The following is an 18,526-nucleotide window of genomic DNA, read 5'->3' as shown; positions in this document are numbered from 1 at the left end:
CACTAAACAGTGCTCAGTGTTTACTTTTCAGCACATTAAAACAGATGAACCAAGAAATCACAGCACAAGGGACCAGATATCAAGTCGATAAGCCGAGGTTAAAAGACTCCAGCTGCAGAAAAAGCACTCAGGGCTTGGAGGCTGCCATTAGCAGAGAGAAACATGCTTCTTGCTTTGGGTGATAGGCTTGAAGTGTCCTCCAAGAGCCAGGCTTAATTATAACTTACATTGCAATAGCATCTTAAGGGTGACAGAACGCTTTCATTATAACTTCTCAGTACATGTGGTGTATCTCCCAGCCAAGAAGGCTGGGGGAAGAGACAGAGCACCGGGGTTGGTGTCAGGAGCTCGTGGGTTTAGATTCTGCCTCTGAAATCCCTTCCTTCGGAGTCGTGCGGCCTCTCCCACCCTCAGTTTCCTCATCTAGAATATGGATATAATCGCTCAGGGAGTCACTGTGAGGATCGAGTGAGTTATTGAAGCTCATTGCCTGGCACAGAGTCAGGGCTTGATAAATGCTTGTGGATCAATGGACACAAAACACTTTACAGACCATCTAGAAATGGCAGTTATTAGGATCAATAGACATAGGACCACGTGTGGAAAGGAAAATACAAAATATTCAATGTTAGGATGGAAACTTCTTGGGAGCAGGAGTATTCCCACTGTCAAATACAGTTACTAAGTGCTAGTTCCTTGAATCAAGAGCAGGGATGCATCCGTACCTCTGATCCAGAACATTTATATTGAGTGGCTCTGATCCCTGCAATGCTCTCCAGCCTCCTTTCTCCCCTCTTGATCTACTGGACTTTTTTTTTTTTATCTCAAATCCTAGACTATGTAGGAGGTGTACCTGTTGCCCATCATCTTCCTGTCTAATTCTGGGAGGAGGGAGAGAAACAGAAAAAGACAGAAGGGAGAGAGAGAGAGAGAGAGAGAGAGAGAGAGAGAGAAAGAGAGAGACAGACAGACAGACAAAGACAGAGAGAGACACACACAGAGAGAGACAGAAAGATATTACCTTCCATTTATTCTCATTCTTGTATACATGAGAAGGAGAAGGAGAAGGAGAGAGAAAGAGAAAGAGAGAAAGAGAGAGAGAGAGATCTTGTCCTCCATATACATCTTCATCTTCTATACTGAATATATTGTCGTCCCCCCTCCCCACTTTAGTATTCTTTAGTAGGCTACTCGAGGACCAGGACCATGCTTTTGCCTTACTGTGTAACCCCTGGAAAAGAGGAAGTGCTAAATAAGGACTTGCTGATTGGCTGACTCAGACAAGTTTTGTGCTATAGGCAAGTGCCCTGCAAGCTTCTCATCGCCACTTCACAGGCTCCCAGGAGCTGGAGGGTGCTTAAGAACCACTGAGCTCAATCAAACTCTGTTGCAGATGAGGAAACTGAGGCCCACTGTGGGTTGTGATGTGTGCAGGATCACACATGAGCAAAGGGAGAATCAATGATTTGCCAGGGGTTATGCAGCTAATAAGCATAAGAGACTATTGGAACTCTGGTCTGCCCGTCTCCAAATTCCGAATTCTGGTTACTGCTCCAGGGGGTTCACTCATTTCTTCAGAGACTGTTGCGTCCCATGCCTCATGGTCACCTAATATTCCACCAACACTTACTTACAAATAAGTCTGAAACAAATTAATCCCTGTTACATGAGATCTAAGTGATCTAAGTGAGATCAAGTGAGTGATGAGCACAAAAGCATAAAGGGGGTTCTGAGTAAGGAGGCTATGGGAAAGTTTCCTGCAGGATGAGCTCTTCAGTTGGGGAAATCCAATGGCAGGATACCAGAATCCTCAGTCTTCAGCCAAGATCAAAAAGTGGTAAGAGGAGCAGGACCAATGCTTAGTTGAGCACCAGGATGTTAGTAGGACTTTGGAGAGAGCTCCCTGAGCAGAATTGAAATGATAATAAAAGGACTGGGTTCCAGACTTTTTGGGGAACTTGCACAAAAACTGAGCTCATTAGTCTAAGGCAGATTGAAGGATATGAATTAATTAGATCACTGAAAAACAGGAAAAGCTCTGACTAAGAGAAATAGGCTTTCAGACAGAAGCTTCAGGTTCATGTCGTGACTCATGCTTTTGGCTGCACTATTGTAAGCAAACTTCTTAAACTGTAGATCCACAGTCTCCTCATCTACAAACAGGGGATAATGCTATCTATAAGATTCACTTTACAGGGTCATAGTGAGGATCAAATACAGTGGTGAGAGATAACACATTAAAATGGGGAAAAACTCAGAACAATCAGAGAATATGAGTTCAAATCCCAATGCTACAGGAATAAGTATAGCCAATCAATCAATCTTAACCAGGGGTCCTCAAACTTTTTAATAGGGGACCAGTTCACTGTCCCTCAGACTGTTGCAGGGCCTGACTATAGTGAAAACAAAACCTTTGTTTTGTGGGCCTTTAAATAAAGAAACTTCATCGCCCTGGGTGAGAGGGATAAACGTCTTCAGCTGCTGCATCTGGCTGTAGTTTGAGGACCCCTGACCTAAACCATTTATTAGACATCTATTATATGTCAGACATTATCCTAGTTCCGGGAGTATTACAAGACAACTTGCTTCTCTGCATCTCAGTTTCCTCATCTGTAATATGAGTGGGATAAAATAAATAATCTCAAAAGTCCGTTCTAGTTCCAAATCCATGATCCTAAGACTCTGAGACAGAGAATGTATGATAAATTAATAAATGACTGGAAAGAGTTCAAGAAGGTTGCACACTAAGACAAAGTCGTTAGAGTTGGCAATTAAGAGATCCTTGGTAACATGAGAGAGCAGATCTGGAGCGTGTTTGTAGTATGCTTTCAAATACTAAGAGAAAGGTATCAGGGAGGAAAGAGATCAGACTTCTTTCTGTCTGGCCGTAGAAGGTGGAATAAGGGGAAATAGTTTGAAGATAGTAAGATAATTTGGGCTGGATACATAAGGAAAAAATAAGCTGTCCAGGCAAAAGTGCTACTATGCTCTCCCATGGCATCATGGGAAATAATGAGCTCCCTAGACTTAAGATCAGTGAGGACAGAGTGGATGTCAGAGATAGTAGAAAATATGTTTGTTCATTATTTTTTTTGGGGGGGGTGAGAGAACCAAGTAAATTCTAAGATCCTTTCCAACTGGAAAATTCTGATGTTTGTTCATTATTTTTTTTTGGGGGGGTGAGAGAACCAAGTAAATTCTAAGATCCTTTCCAACTGGAAAATTCTGATGTTTGTTCATTATTTTTTTTGGGGGGGTGAGAGAACCAAGTAAATTCTAAGATCCTTTCCAACTGGAAAATTCTGATGTCTACCAAAGGGAAAAGGATAGAAGTACTGAATAAAGATGGAGTTAATTAGGATGAAACTAAGCTAAAGTCAATCACCAGGACCAAAAACTTGTCCTCTCACATTTTCAGCATGGAGATTCTTTTTTTTCACAACATAGCCATGGAAACGACCCGGGCGATTAAGGTACATTTAATCCAGTTTCTCTCCCCATAACCTGTCGTCACAGCCTAATAGGTATAGCTACAATTCAGCCTTATCAAAGGCTGTTGGGTGCTGGCTGATGGAGCTATAACATGGACTCTCATTTTATTAGCAAGTTGTAAACTTTGCTGGCGTTATCCACAATCAAGCTGCCGCTCATAATTTCAGCCCGCTTCCTGCACACCCATCTATCCATCACCACTCCCACCCAGCTCCCAAGGCCGTTAGCACGCGCCACCACATCACTATTAATAAGGAGATGCAGCGCTGATCATTTTCCCAATGATAGGGGTCCTGATCTTTTTTAGGATCCTATAATAAGAACATTTTTCATTGTTGGAGATAATTCCCTTTCCCGGGCACATTCGTCAAACGCAGTTTCCAACAGCCCCGTACATCATCCTGAATTACATGATAAGATGCGGGGCTGCTATTCATCATTTGGTGCAACTCTCTCCAATTGTAGAAGCAAGTTTATGAACTGGAGTCCAAGCTCTGCCACAGGGAACACTCACCACATCCCTCACTACCAGCTGGCAAGAGTTGACAAAGCCAAGTCATATCCCCCAAGCTGAAGAAGGCGAAATGATGTCACTTGTGCTCTTCGTGAAGTTAAACTGCATCAATAATTGATTGGAGGTGAGTATGAGAGAGAGAGAGAGAGAGAGAGAGAGTGTGTGTGTGTGTGTGTGTGTGTGTGTGTGTGTAAAAGTAGATAAGCCAATAGAAATGGACTATAGAGAACGTAGGAATAGAATCTGGAGAAGACTGGAAAGGTAGAACCAACGTAAATGCAAAATCACATTTGAACCCAGAGATAAGAGACTCTCTTTAGAGTCTGTTGAGCAGGGATAGATCATACAATCAGATGCATATTTTGAGAAAATTACTTTGGCAGGTGGTATAGGATGGACATAAATGAGGGGAGATTTGAGGAGACTAATTAGGGTTATTACAATAATCCAAGTGAGAGGTGGTTCCATTCTTGACTAGCATGAAGCTACATGATCTGGAAACTGATGGGATCTGTTGGATTAGAGAATAAAGTTAAGCATGGCATTGAGGTCATAAATCTGGGGGACAGTTCTGGTTTGAACAGGTTGGGTTTGAGGTATCTATAAAACACTTAGATGGCATTGTCCAGTAGGCAGTCATTGATTTGGGACTGAAGCTCACAAAAGAGACTGGAAAAAACTGAACATTTGTTTGAGATGATAATTGAATCTATGGAAGCTAATGAGATCACCAAACAATACAGTACACAGTAGCAGTTGGCAAACTATAACTCAAGGGCCAAGTATGGCCTGCCCCCTGCCTTTATAGAAGCTCTATTTTAAAATGTTAAATCCATTCTTAGCTCACGGATGAACAAAAACAGGTTGAGAGTCTGAGTATTCCCAAGTCCTGGGATAAAAAGAAAGCAACGAAGAATCCAAGATAGATCCCTGAAGTACATCCACAAAAAGAATGAATGATAAATGGCTAAAGGAGGTTGAGAAGGAGTGATCAGCTGGGTCCTGGGAGAACCAGGACATTTCAGAGTCATGGACACACAGGAGGAAGAAAGTCTCCAAGAGGAGAAGATGGTCCACATTGGCAAATACTGGAAGGAGATATAGAAGGCTGCCCACTGAAACAAGATGGCAATTAAGAGATTCTTGGGGACATGAGAGAGAGCAGTTTTCAGATCTGGAGAATTATTATCAGTAATAATACAAATATAATATAAACAACACTCTGAAGATTTAGAAGATCTGGAGATCTTGTTTGAGTCTTAACCACAACTAGATAAGGGAAAGGCTACCCACTCTCTATACTAGATTTGGAAACCTAGGGAGGCTAAGTGATTATGCCCATAGTCACACAGCTAGCAACTGTCATGAAAATGACACAAAATCAGAGCATTTGAGAGGCAGAGGGATTCTGCACGGCTACCATACAACCCATCCACCAAAGGAATTCCCACTTCATCATAACTGACAAAAAGAAATCCTAGGCAAGACTTAAATTCACGTCTTCCTGATGCTAAGGCCAAAGGGTTAATTAAGAGCTTTTCCCAAGATCGTGGTTAAGTACAGAGTTGGGGCTAGAACTCAGGAACCCAGCATTACCTCTGACTAATCTAAGCAATTTGAAGTAGGAAACATCTACTGTCATTCCACTAACCACAGAATGCTTTGTTTACTGCTGGGGTCCCCCTTCTCTCTATAAGTTAGGGCTTCTAAAGCCCTGAGCTCACCCACTTTCCTGGCTTTTATAATCATTTTTCTGTGACTCCCAAAGGGACTGCAGAACACCTTGTGTGGACCTTCCTGGCTTTTCTACATATAATATTGAGTACTGCAGTAATTTGCATTTTTCCCTATCCTCTTCCTAGGGTATGCCTTCAAAGAAGGCAGGAACTATGGATTTATCATCTCTTCTAGAGTTCAAAACTGTTTGTCAAATGGATGTTAGAAAAAAAACAACTAATGAGTGAACAAACGAATCTTCTCTAAAATCCTGGGATATCTGACTTGTATATCTCCAGTCAATGAGCATGTGTGTTGAATTTTGTATCAGACAATGGCCCTAGAAGGTCCTGAGTGACATAATTCTTGCCCTAAAGGATATTATATGTTATTGCTTAGGACATAATCACATCACCCCATTTCACCCTATACTTTTCCCTATTAGACTATATAAGCTTTAGGTTTTAAGGACTATATCTTATTTAGTCTTATACTGAGACCAGCATAGGATCTTATACATGGTGAACCCTGAGTAGCTTTTTTTTTTCAAATTAACAAATGCTCAAAAATCTCCAGTGTTCTCTCATTTGGTGACCAAAGGATAGATTTGAGAACGTCAAAAAAAAAAAAAACACACACAGATTCAAATTGGGGCTCCAGCATTTCCTAACTACAAAGCCTCAGGCCAGCCTTATATCACTATTCTGAATCTATATCCTCATTTGTAAAATGTAAATTAAAAAACACTTTTAATCTATACCTCATGGGACAGTCACCCAAAGAGCTATTTAAAAACTTAAAGCACAGCAGAAATGTAAGCTACCATAATGATAACAGTTGCTGCCTCAGGATAAAGTCCAAACTCCTTAGTCCATCATCCTGGCCTGCCACAATTGTCCCCCCCATTCCTCTCCAATTGTATCTTTTCTCAATCACAGATGCCCTCTTGCAGCCTGACTGATTCACTGCTCTCTAGGCCCAATTTGGGCACTCCTGCTCTCTCCTGCTCCTCCTAAGGAGTTTTTTTTTTCCTTCTGTGCCCAGACCTTAGCCTAGCTCATCTCTTACTTGGTCCTCAGGGAGCTCTCTTTCATGAAATCTTTAAAGACTAACACGTGACACTATTCATTTGGTCCTAAATGATAAAACTAAAAAATTACATGTTCTAAGTCCCAACCCTGTAAGAGCACGCACCATTCCCAGAACAATTAGTCCTGTCCTTTCTGGATTCCCTGTTCTCCATGCCTTTTCCTCTTTCTTCCCCTTCCCCCAGTCCATTAGCAAGGTCTAACCATTTCCTTTAATATCCTGCTCTCATGCTGAAATCTTCCCTGATTTTCCATGAGTATAAATGATGATTTCCATCCATGATGAGCCAGTCTTCTACCATACATGTCAACAGTGGTCCACTTGACCTCCAGGAATAAAAAGCCTAGTGTCTCCCAAGACAACCCATTAACTCACTCTGCTCTGGGAAAGCCTTGACCAGAACATGTGAGAGCAGAAGATAAAACCAGATTTCTCCTAACTTTGTCCAGTGCACTTATCTATAGACTACATTACTCCTCTGTGATGGGATAGTCTTTAAAAGCCTCTTTCCTTGGAATTGAGACAACTGACAATCCCTTTCCACCCCTATACCATGTGTTCCAATGATAACCATAAAATATCAATGGATTTATAGGGGCAGCCTTTCTTTTGGAGACTTTCCTTGACTTAGTATATAATATTATTTTTTAAATTTAGACATTTTAGAAAATATTGCTCTTTAATAATCAGAAATGATCCACTTATGGGAAATGCATTTTAGAAAGAAAATTCATGATTCACCAGAAGGGTGAAGGACCCTGAGTTTATGTGTCTGGGAATTAATTAAAGGAACTGAGTGTGTTTTTTCATGGAAGGAAAAAAAAATAACTGGGGTCGTATGTGGAGGGGAGATCACCGTCTTCAGACAATTTCAAATAGTCCTATTTGAAAAAAAGAATTTAGACAAAAGCAGCCCAAGCAATCATGGGCAGGAATAACAGGGAAATATACTGGGAGAAAAGATGGGGGAAAGTTCCCCATGAATTGAAGCTATTTGAAAAAAAGAATTTAGATAAAAGCAGCCCAAGCAATCATGGGTAGGAATAATAGGGAAACATACTTGGAGAGAAGATGGGGCAAAGTTCCCCATGAATTGGAGCTGTCCAAACATCGAGAGTGCTGACTTGGAAGGTAGCTGGATTCTACTCATCCACAGATCATAGGATAAGAAATTTAGATGTTGAAGAACACTAGAGACCATTTTATCAAGATCCCTCATTTTACAGATAAGGAAAATGAGAAGTAAAGCCTGAGATCAGGCAGAGAATAAATACTTGGAGAGTGATGTGAAAGTAAGGTCTTCCAGATTCCAAATATGGCATCCAACTCCCTTTGCTAGAGATGTTTTAACAGAGGCTGGATAACCTAAGGATCAGACTGCATCTGGAACCTCTGGTTTTTATTTTTGTTTTGTTTTAAATAGCAAAGGAAATCATGTGTGAGAGGTATTTGTCTGTGCCATTTGGCCCCCAAGAGCAAACCTATAAATAAAAGGTAAAAACTGAAAAGAAGCAAATTTAGGCTTGACCTCAAGGAAAACAAAATAAAACCCAACTTTCCTGACAATTTTTATGGTTCAATTGTTTTTGCTATGTCCCACTCTTCATGACCCCATTTAAGATTTCTTGGCAAAACTTCTGGAGTGTCTTTTCATTCTCTAGCTCATTTTATAGACGGGAAAAAAATCTGACACAAATAGAGTTAAGTAACTTGCTCAGAGTCACACAGTGAGAAAGTGTCCGAGGCCAAATTTGAATTCAGATTTTCCTGACTCTAGGCCCATCACTCTATTCACTTTATCACCTACCTGCCCTTCTTAACAATTAGATCTATTCAAAAGTGCAATGAACTGCTTTGAGAGAGCCACTGGGACACAGATTCAGAGCTAGAAGAGACTTTAGAAACCACCAACTTGAACATATTTGATGGATGAGAGGACCGAGGCATAGAGAACAAAGTGACAGGATTGCAAAGTCTCTAAGCATCTGAGGTGAGATTTGAACCCAGGCCTTCCTGACTCCAAGAACAGTGCTCCATCTATGGGGGGCTTCATGCAGAGGCTGTTCTGTTATATTACCAGTTAAGTATTTTACAACAATGATTCCTTTTAAGTGTGGTATGATCTAATAGCCATTGGGCTCATTCCCAACTCTCAGTCTCAGGCACTGGGTTCTACAAAGACTTTGGAGAAATGCTCTCTGGAGGATTCATGAAAGTCTGTAATCAAGAATTACAGACTGATAACAAAAAAGATGTTCTTCTATTAGTCTCCTACACTTTATTTATTTGTGTACAACTTGCATTCATCTTTTCTTCCTTCCCCAAGGAGAACAGAAGCTCCCAGAAGGCCAGAAACATTTTCCTTATCTTTGACTCCCCAAGGCCTAACAGAGTTCCTGGTACTCAGCAAGCACTTAATAAATGTTTGTGATGCTGAAGTCAAATGAATGAAAGAAATCCCTATGGCGATGAGATCTCGGATACATCCATCAAAGTGTCAAAACATGCCCTATAGTATGGTAAATTACAGTCCCAGATGTTCCCAGGCACACATCTGGAAAGGATAAGTAGCTTACTGAACAGCAGTTACAGAGGAGAAGGCAAAATCCTTCTTATAATTGCTGCTCTGAACATCTCAGAGTCCCCAGGCAGGGCTTATACATGCGACTTCCAAAAAAAAATCATGTGTGTCGTTTCCCTCCCCACATTTATGTCACCATTTAAACTTGAAACAAAAATTCTTACTGAAAATGACCCTGCTGAGTGAGGTATTCCTTAATAAATTAAAGATCATATACTCACAGAAAGGGATGAGGTCTCTATTAGGCCCACATAATAAAATCTGATGGTCAATTTTACCATAGATAACTGCCTTGTCTCCCCAAGAAGAGCCTCCCCTATCAACTGAAGGGAAATTTATGTATTAACGTAATTAAAATCCTTGATTTTGAAGTTTTCCAGCTTGCAAATCACAGTTAAAGACAGAAGAGGCCCATTAACTGGGTGAGTTCTCTCCCCTAGCTGTGACAGGGCCCGGGTATAAATCTGCCCCAAACACTGCTAGTCTGCCTGTTTTCCCTAATAAATGTGACTCCTAAAGAAAGTAACCCGGGGTCTCTTTGCTTGGAGATTTACGATTGAGCCGTGAACCAAACTCCAGTGAGCCTGGCCCAGTGACTTTAGAATTTTGGTGCATCAGAATTCTAAGAGTCCTTAGTGGTCAGCTTGGCCAAACTCCATCCAATGAACGGGTCTCCCCAACAATATCCTTAAATTGGCTCCTCTGTATCTTATCCAAAAGCTTCCTCCAAGTGTATGTTGATGCTATCCTCCAAAAATAATAATTTCCATTTGATGATACTTCTGATTCTTATCATTTATTACCCTCTATATATTTTGGATATACAATTTTTTTATGTTGTCTCTCCTTGCTCCTAGAGGGTAGAGACCTTGTTTTTGCTTTCCTTAGTGCCTGCCCCAGGCCTGATATATAATAAATATATAACATTATTAATCAACTCCACATATTCCTTTCAATAGAATGTAAGTACCTTAAGGACAGGGACTATTTCCATTTTTGCATTCTAATAACCAGTGGAGCTCATGGCATATAATGCATGCTAATTTAATTCCTTTTCATTCATTTATATATCTTTTGAAATGAATTGAATTCTTTTGAAGCTCTTTTTTATATGAATTCTAGATGGGCCTTCATTTAAACTTCTCTACCTGTGAGTTTTAGTTCTCCTCTCTGGGGCCAAGTAGAAAATGTCTAATCATTTTTCTTTTTTGAGATGATGGCCCTTTAAATATTCAAAGGTAGAACTTAAAGATCAGAGATGTTTGTTGAATTGAATTAAATCTCTCTTAAGTCTCCTTTTCTCCAGGTTAAATATTTCTCATTTGCAGTTCCTAGAGTCTCAGACTTTTAGAACTGGAATGGATTCTCAGGGATTAGCCAGGCTAACTCTGGCATTTTATTGATGAGGAAACTAAAGCCAAAAGGAGGAGGTTAGCTTTCTCAAGGTCACCACGCTGGTTAATACGAACTAGAACTCAAATGCAGATCTCCAGCACCCCTACAACTTAGGACCTCAGGCAAAACATATGTTTCTGGCTAAGATTCAATCAACCACTGCACATGTCCTAAGGATATTCTATTTGGAAGGTACAATGTGCAGCCCTGGAAATACAGAGGTTTTAAAAATTAAAGAACTGACCCTCAAGGAGCCTTCATCCCACCAAAATGGACCTGTGCAAATAAACACATAATCAATATAATAATCATTTCTCTTCATCGAGCACTCTAACTTTGCCATCACCTGTTAGCTCATTTGATCTTTTCAAAAACCCTCTGATACATGGTATCATCCCCATTTTACAGATGAAGTAAATATGATTGATGAATTTTGCTTGACTTGTCCAGGATCATACAGCAAATAAGTGTCTCAGGCTGGATTTGAATTCACACCTTTCTGATTCCACGTGTTACCAGCTGTTCTAATTTCAAAGTAATTGGAGAAATAAGAGGGAGTACAAACATTTGGGAGGTCAGGAAAGGTTTTATACAGGAGATAGAAGATGAATTAATCACTGAAGCAATCTAGAGCTCCTCACAGGTAGAAATGAAGAGGAACTTCCTGCCAGACATGGGGGACAAACTGAGCAATGGGTGGAAGCAGGAGCAAGGTTGTTTATGTAGCACTGGAAAGCATACAAGCCCGGTTGTTTGAGGAAGCTCTTCTTCCTTTTCCATTTACGATCATAGAACGACAAGGATGAAAAGAGCTTCAGAACACGTGATGTTAGAACAACAACTAATAGTAATAAGCCTTTATGTAGCACTTTGCAAAGCACTTTACATGTTATCTCGACTTATCTTTACAATTCTGAACAGTAGGTGCTATTATTATCCCCATTCTACAGAAGAAGAAACTGAGGTAGGCAAAGTTAGGTGACTTGTCTAGGGTTATACAAAACTAGCAAGTTTCCAAGGCTAAGTTCAAATTCAGAATCTCCTGCTTCAGGTTCAGTGTTCTATCCACTATATCCCTAAGTTAATAATGTCATTATTGTTATTACTTTTAATAATAATAATAGACTAGTAATAACAATAATATGATGGCAGAAGTTATATAGTATTTGAAAGTTTGTAATGCTTTCCATATGCAAGCTCATTTGATTTTCACAAAAACCTTGAAAAGTAGATATCATTATCTCCATTTTTCAGATGAGGAAACTGAGGCTGAGAAGGGTTAATCGGCTTGCTCAGTATCAAGCACCCGACACTACGTCCAGATCTGTGTCCAATGCACCACTTAAGTGTCTTAAAGTGGAAGAGTCCCGAGAATACAGTCAATCAGTCAATTAATACACCATCACCTTTTAAGTGCTCATTATCTTTGAACTATGCATGAGGGACACAAATACTAAAGTATCCCTCATTACAAAGAGCTTCCAGACTCAAGGAAGAGGTGGGGGCTCGAAGGAGCTGAGGGGCTGGAGCAGGACATGCTGGGAGTCCCTGGCACAGGAAAAGAGAATTAATTGATGAAAGAGAGACGCTGATGAAGACAGAGACAGAGGATAGAGGGAAGAGAGAGAGGGAAGAAAGAGAAGGAGGGAGGAGAAGGGGGAGGCCCCAGAGTTTCTCAGGGTCAAGTTGAAAAGTGAGAGACAGAGATGAAAGTCAGTAAGAGATAACAAAAGTAGTAGAATCCCATCAGGCAGCAGGGGCAAGAGAAAACCTACTGCTCTGCACCCAAATGACATGTTCCAGGAAAGGAAAGAAAATAGCTATCATAGCAATTTTGGTCTTAGACCAAAGTTTGAAAGTTTGAAAACTGCCTCTAGACATTTACTGGTTGTGTGATCCTGGGAAAATCACTTAACCCCAGCCCACCTCAGTTTATTCAATTGTAAAAAAAAAAAAAAGGTGGGGGGAGTACATCTATCTCCCAGGGATGTTGTAAGAATCAAATGAGATCATATTTGTAAAGCACTGATCCTGGTATACAGTAGGTGCTTTATAAATGCTGATTATCTCCTCTTTCTTTCTCTACTTTCCTACTTACCACCTGGGAATATACTTAACCTCTTCAGGCCTGTTTCCCTTTCTGAAAAAGAAAGAGCTGACTGCTAAAGTTCCCTTTACCTCTAGATCGAGGATCCTCTGAGCTTTCCCTTGATCTACTGACCATGAAGGGAAAGAGATGCTACCCTGTGGGAGGTCTCCTCATTCTGTGTCCTGTGACCTTGTGCTTGACCTTCTTCTAGTGCACATGCTCTATTCCAAACTGACTTTCTAGCAGCTTCTCAAACTCTCAAACCTTTGCTTCCAATGTGCCGCCTTCTGCCCCTACTTTTAAGGATCCGCCCTTTCCTTCAGACCCCATCTCGTGTACCACCTGCTACTAGAATGTCTTTCCTGATCTTTTTCTGAAAAGTTCGCCTTCTTGCCTTCCCCCAGTATTTTATTTACTTATTTAGGAGCATGTTTTATTCACCCAATAGAACAAAAGCTCCACGGGGAAAGGAGCTGATTTTAGTTTTGTCTTTGTATCCTCAGCAGCAAATATGGTACCTTGTACCCTTCACCCCCTCTAGTCCAAAGCCATCCTTTCATTGAGGTAATCCCCCTGTCATCTCTTCTATAGACCCCGCAGTCCCTTCAATGGCCACTAATATTCTGGGCCTAGAAGTCCTCTCCACGTCCTGGTGCCTTCACCCTAGATGCCTACCGGCCAAAGCCCTGCCTGGTTTTCTGAAAAGTCAGCTTTCACATTGGAAGTTCCTCAGCTCTTCCAACCTTTCCCTGCCCTTGGAGAATCCGAGACAACTTCTTGAGAAGTTTTGTCAAGAAAAAGCCGGAGTCAATTTGCTGAAGATCATTAAACATTGCCCCTTTAGATTCCCATGGCAGAGAAAGTCCACATTGAGGAGGCGAGCATCCATTTCCTTCCAGTGCTCCTCTGTGGGATTCAGTTGTTCAGGAATTAGAAATGAATGGCTAACTTGCACATAGTAGGAGAGCGTTACAAGGCAACAAACATATGCAATCTCATTAGCTCCCCCATTTTGTATTTACCAAAGATATATTGAGCTGCTAGAAAGTACCATAGTGCACAAGGTATCGTATGAAGGAAGACTCATTTTCTGAGTTCAAATTCAGCATCAGATGGTTTTTACTAGCTCTGTGACCCTGAGCAAGTCATTTAACCTGGAAAATTTTTCTCCTCTGTAAAATAAGCTGGAGGAAGAAATGCAAGCTCCTCCAACATCTCTGCCAAGAAAACCTCAAATGGGATCACAGAGTCAGACACAACTGAAAATGACTGAGTAACAAACATGAATATACTATTTCCCCACTATTTTTCAATTTACTACAAATTTATTGTTTTCTCTCTGTAGGATGGAAGCCCCCTTGAGGGTAAGAACTGTTTTCCTTTTTGAATTCCCCAGTTTCTTGTTCAATGTCTGACACAGAATTGGTGCTTGTTAAATGTGGTTAAATTGAAATGCCTTGAGCTATCAGTGTGAGGTTCAGGTTAGAGACGGTTTTTCCAGTTTTATAAATAAGGAAACTGAGGCTCAGAAAGTCCCGTGACTTGTTCAAGATTCCCCAGCCAGAGACCAGGCCTTTTGGTGCCCCGGACAGCGAGCCCCGTTTCAACCTCGTCCTGCTGTCGCCCAGGAGGCACCGGCACCAACTCACTCATGACAGGTAATGAACCCGAGCGGCTCACGCTTGTTTCCAATCATCCATCAAATCCCACTTCTGGAATCAGCCCCTTCTGAGGGAGAGGCACATGTTGTGACACAATCCAATAAAAAATAAATGAAGGAAATGACTTTATTTCTGACTTCATCCATCTCTTATTTGAACAGCGAGTACACTAGTTAAAGTTTATACACAGCCTGTCGGGAAACTCATTCTCCTGTGAAATATGCTTATGGTTAGCTTTGATGTGAAGAATCCCTGCTTGTTTTCAACAGGTCTGGGGAGGAGAGAGGAAGAGAGGGAGGGAGAAGGGGAAGAGAGAAAGAGACAGATAAGGAGAGACAGAGATACAGAGAGAAGAGAGACAAAGGCGTAGACAGACAGAAAGGCAAAAACAAAGACAGAGATAGAGACAGAGGGAGACAGACACAGACAGAGAAGAGAAATAAAGACACAGAGACAGAGAGATAGAGACACAGAGAGAAGAGAGACAGAGAGAGATAGAGAAGCAGTGACAGAGAGACAAAGACAGAGACAGAAAGAGAAAGAGACAGAAGAGAAAGAGACAGAGACAGAGACAGAGATAGACAAAAACAAAGACAAGACATAGAGACAGAGAGAGACAGAAAGACAGAGACATATAGAGTAGAAAAAGAAACAGAGGGACAAAGACAAAGAGACAGAAACAGAGACAGAGAAAGAGAGACAAAGAGACAGAGACAGACATATAGAGTTAGAAAGAGACTGAGACAGTGAAAGGAGAGAGATAGGGAGGTAGAAACAGAGGCAAAGACAGAAAGGCGCAGAGAGACAGAAACAGAGAGAGAGAGATAGAGACAAAGACAGAGACAGAGACAGAGACAGACAGAGATAGACAGAAACAGAGACAAAAACAGAAATACAGAAAGACACACACAGAGAGACAGAGAGAGATAGAAAGAAAAGAGAGAGAGAAAAGAGGTCGGGGGAGGCAAGGCTTTCCCCAGGACTGTTTCACAAAATCCCCAAACCTCAGTATCATGGAAAAGATCCCAGAGGCAATCTAATCCAAGTGGTAACTGACCCAAATTATCCTCTCTCCTCCATATCCCCGGCCTTTGCTTGAAGTCTTCTAAGGAAGGCGGGGACCTCCTCTCATCTCTCCAGGGAGCCTATTTCACTTTGAGATGGCTCTAATCACTAGGAATTATTTCCTAACATGGGCCCTCCATTTCTCACCATGCAGCTTCCATCCCTTGCTACCAGTTTTGCCCTCTGAGGTCAAGTAAAGCAAGGGAAAATCTGAAAAATTTTGTCAAACATCTTTGGAAGGTAGAAGGCTCCCAATATCATACTGGGGACATAATTTTTAGTTAGCAAAATCTAGGCCCTAAGGCTATTTCAAAATGTAGAGAGAAGAAACTTCAATCCAGAATAGGGCCCTGGAGGCTCAGTTTCCACTTAGGGTCCTGTGGGCCCAGCCTCCAACAAGACAGCTGCAAACTCACAACCAGAAAGGTGCCACAGAAGAGGACCAGCCTTTCATGAATATTTATTAAATCAAAGGGAATAGTCTTAACATCAGTGAAGAGTAAGATGAATTCATTCCTTATCCCACACCCCCAACAGCTCCAAGTCTGTTTTCACTTCTTCTCCTTCTGTCTCTGTCTCTTCCCTTCTCCCTATTCCCCCACCTCTTCTACAATCGCTTCCTCTTTTTATTTCTTTCTTCCTCTCATCTTCCCTTCTTTCTCCTTTTTAATTTCCCTCCCCACCTTTTTCCCTTTTCCCTTCCTCCCACTACAAGCATTTATGAACTAACAGTATATGCCTTAGAGTATGGATACAAAGAAAAATAAGAGAATGGTATGAACCCTCAGAAAACTTGCGATCTAATCGAGGAGGCAATAAGCAAACAGTTCTGTACAAACAAGATTAAAACCAGCACAAACTGGGGATAATCATCAGAGGGCATGAGCCAGCAGTCAGGGAAATAGGGAAGAGCTTCTTGTAAAGGGAGGAAAGTTAACTGGGACCTGAAGGGAGCCTGGAGGCAGAGATGAGTAAGAGGAGCACCACAGGGAAACTGGCTGAAGGCTGGGGATGGAGCGTCCCTTGTGAGGAACAGCAAGGGAGCCAATATCATTGGCTTTCTTTACACCCTGACTAGATAAGTATTGAATTCAAGAAGACTCCAGTTCAAATTCCATCTCAGACATGATCAGTTATTTCTCTGGCAAGTCACTTAACTCCCCTGTGTATATATTTATATTGTTTATATTTATAAATATAAATGTATATATAATATATATTACATATAATTATATAAATATATAATAAATTATATAAACTTATAATATGAACCATATTATATCAATTATATATTATATATCAATCATATAAATATAAAATATAATAAATTAAATATAATATAAATCTATGCATATAAATATATATGTAAATATATGTGTGAGTATGTATGTATGTATATATAACCTCTCTCTCTTTCTCTCTCTCTTTCTCTCTATGTATTTATTTATCTATCTATCTATCTAAAGTTTAGACTTAATGGCTTCCAAAATCGCATCCATGCGTCTATGATTCTGCGATCCTGAGTTCGTTGAACTATATTAACCCATTGCCTCCCCTCCTGTCCCATGAGTCCTTCAAGTTAATATTGCACCAATGCGGTGTCTGTCTGAGCCGTCATTTTAACTGGTTAAAGATTTTCCTGGGCCGGGCTTTGATTCAGATGAGCATTTCATGGAGAAAAGCAAGTCAAGTTCCTCCAAGTCCCAAATCACAACGCCTTCCCTTAAAGATAGCAGAAAGACTTAAAAGCCCACATGCCTGCAAATTCCTTCCCCGTAGTATTCCGTACATAGCATTATTGTGATCAATTTCGTCTTCTTTTCTCCCCTTAAAAGGATTAAGCACGGGTTCCCCTCAAAAGCACAGAGGGTTTCCATAGGATGCCTATATTTCTCCTGGGCAGAGTATCATTTGCAAATTTGCAAATTCATAACATATCTGTGAGTTTGTGAGCAAAGAGAACGTTCGGGAGGGGAACTCCTCTCCTTCCGGCCCCAAATAAGGATGTCCATCTTATCTGGCTACGACTTATTTTAGAAGATAAATTTGAGAGCTTGCTTGCGGTACATACATGTTAATTGACTTGCCCGTCTTCACACAACTGGTGGGTGTCAAAAACAGGACCTGAACAAAGATATTCCTGGTTCTGTGCTCCTCGCTCTATTCAGCATACAAATCTGCAATCATTTATGCTTTAAACTGGGTACAAGCTACCGCTGTGTGACTCTGGGCAAGACTCTTAACATTCCAGTATTATAGGCAACTCGCTAATAAGTAGGTTTTAGGACAGGTACTGAGTTTCATTGGTGGAACTGCTGAAATAAGAAACTATCCCTTCCCCAATTTTATAAATATATGTGTGTGTGTGTGTGTGTATATAAACAATACACATTATATATGTATATATATATATATATATACACACACACACACAATATGCAATAAACATATATATGTATACATATGTATATGTATGTATATATATAAACATATACATATGCATACACAAAATAATTATTTTCTCAGGATACTGAGGTTCTGAGGGAGAAGTGACTTGAAAAAGATCACATAGAAAATATACATCCAAAGTAGAATCTGAAGTTATTTTCCTCTTAGTATTTCCATGCCACCTTTCATATATATGTGAATTAGTATGTATCTATAAGGCATACATGATATTTTGAGGGTACATGAACCTTATGAGAGAGAACATTTTATTATTATTGGCATTAGTGGAGAGAATAGCTTCATTTATACATATATCTGCATATATATATACATAACATTTTATGCATATATATGTGTATATGTATGTATCTTTTTCTATATTGTATGTGTGAGACACATTAGCACATCTAGCCCCCTTCCATAATCCCATTCTCCCATGAGAACTCCCCTTTTCTTTCAGTTCCTTGCCTCCCACT

At 40.6% G+C, this 18,526-nt stretch overlaps 1 protein-coding gene across 11 annotated transcripts in view; it reads right to left on the bottom strand.

Annotated features, from left to right (window-relative positions):
• Positions 1-18,526, bottom strand: part of DAB1 (DAB adaptor protein 1) — a 316,440-nt gene that overhangs the window by 275,982 nt on the left and 21,932 nt on the right. The gene's annotated exons all lie outside the window — the stretch shown is intronic.

This window comes from Antechinus flavipes, chromosome 4 (assembly GCF_016432865.1).
Source record: "Antechinus flavipes isolate AdamAnt ecotype Samford, QLD, Australia chromosome 4, AdamAnt_v2, whole genome shotgun sequence".
In the NCBI taxonomy this organism is placed as follows: domain Eukaryota; kingdom Metazoa; phylum Chordata; class Mammalia; order Dasyuromorphia; family Dasyuridae; genus Antechinus; species Antechinus flavipes.
Note: the sequence above shows the minus strand (reverse complement) of the source record. Positions and strands in the feature narration are given on the sequence as shown.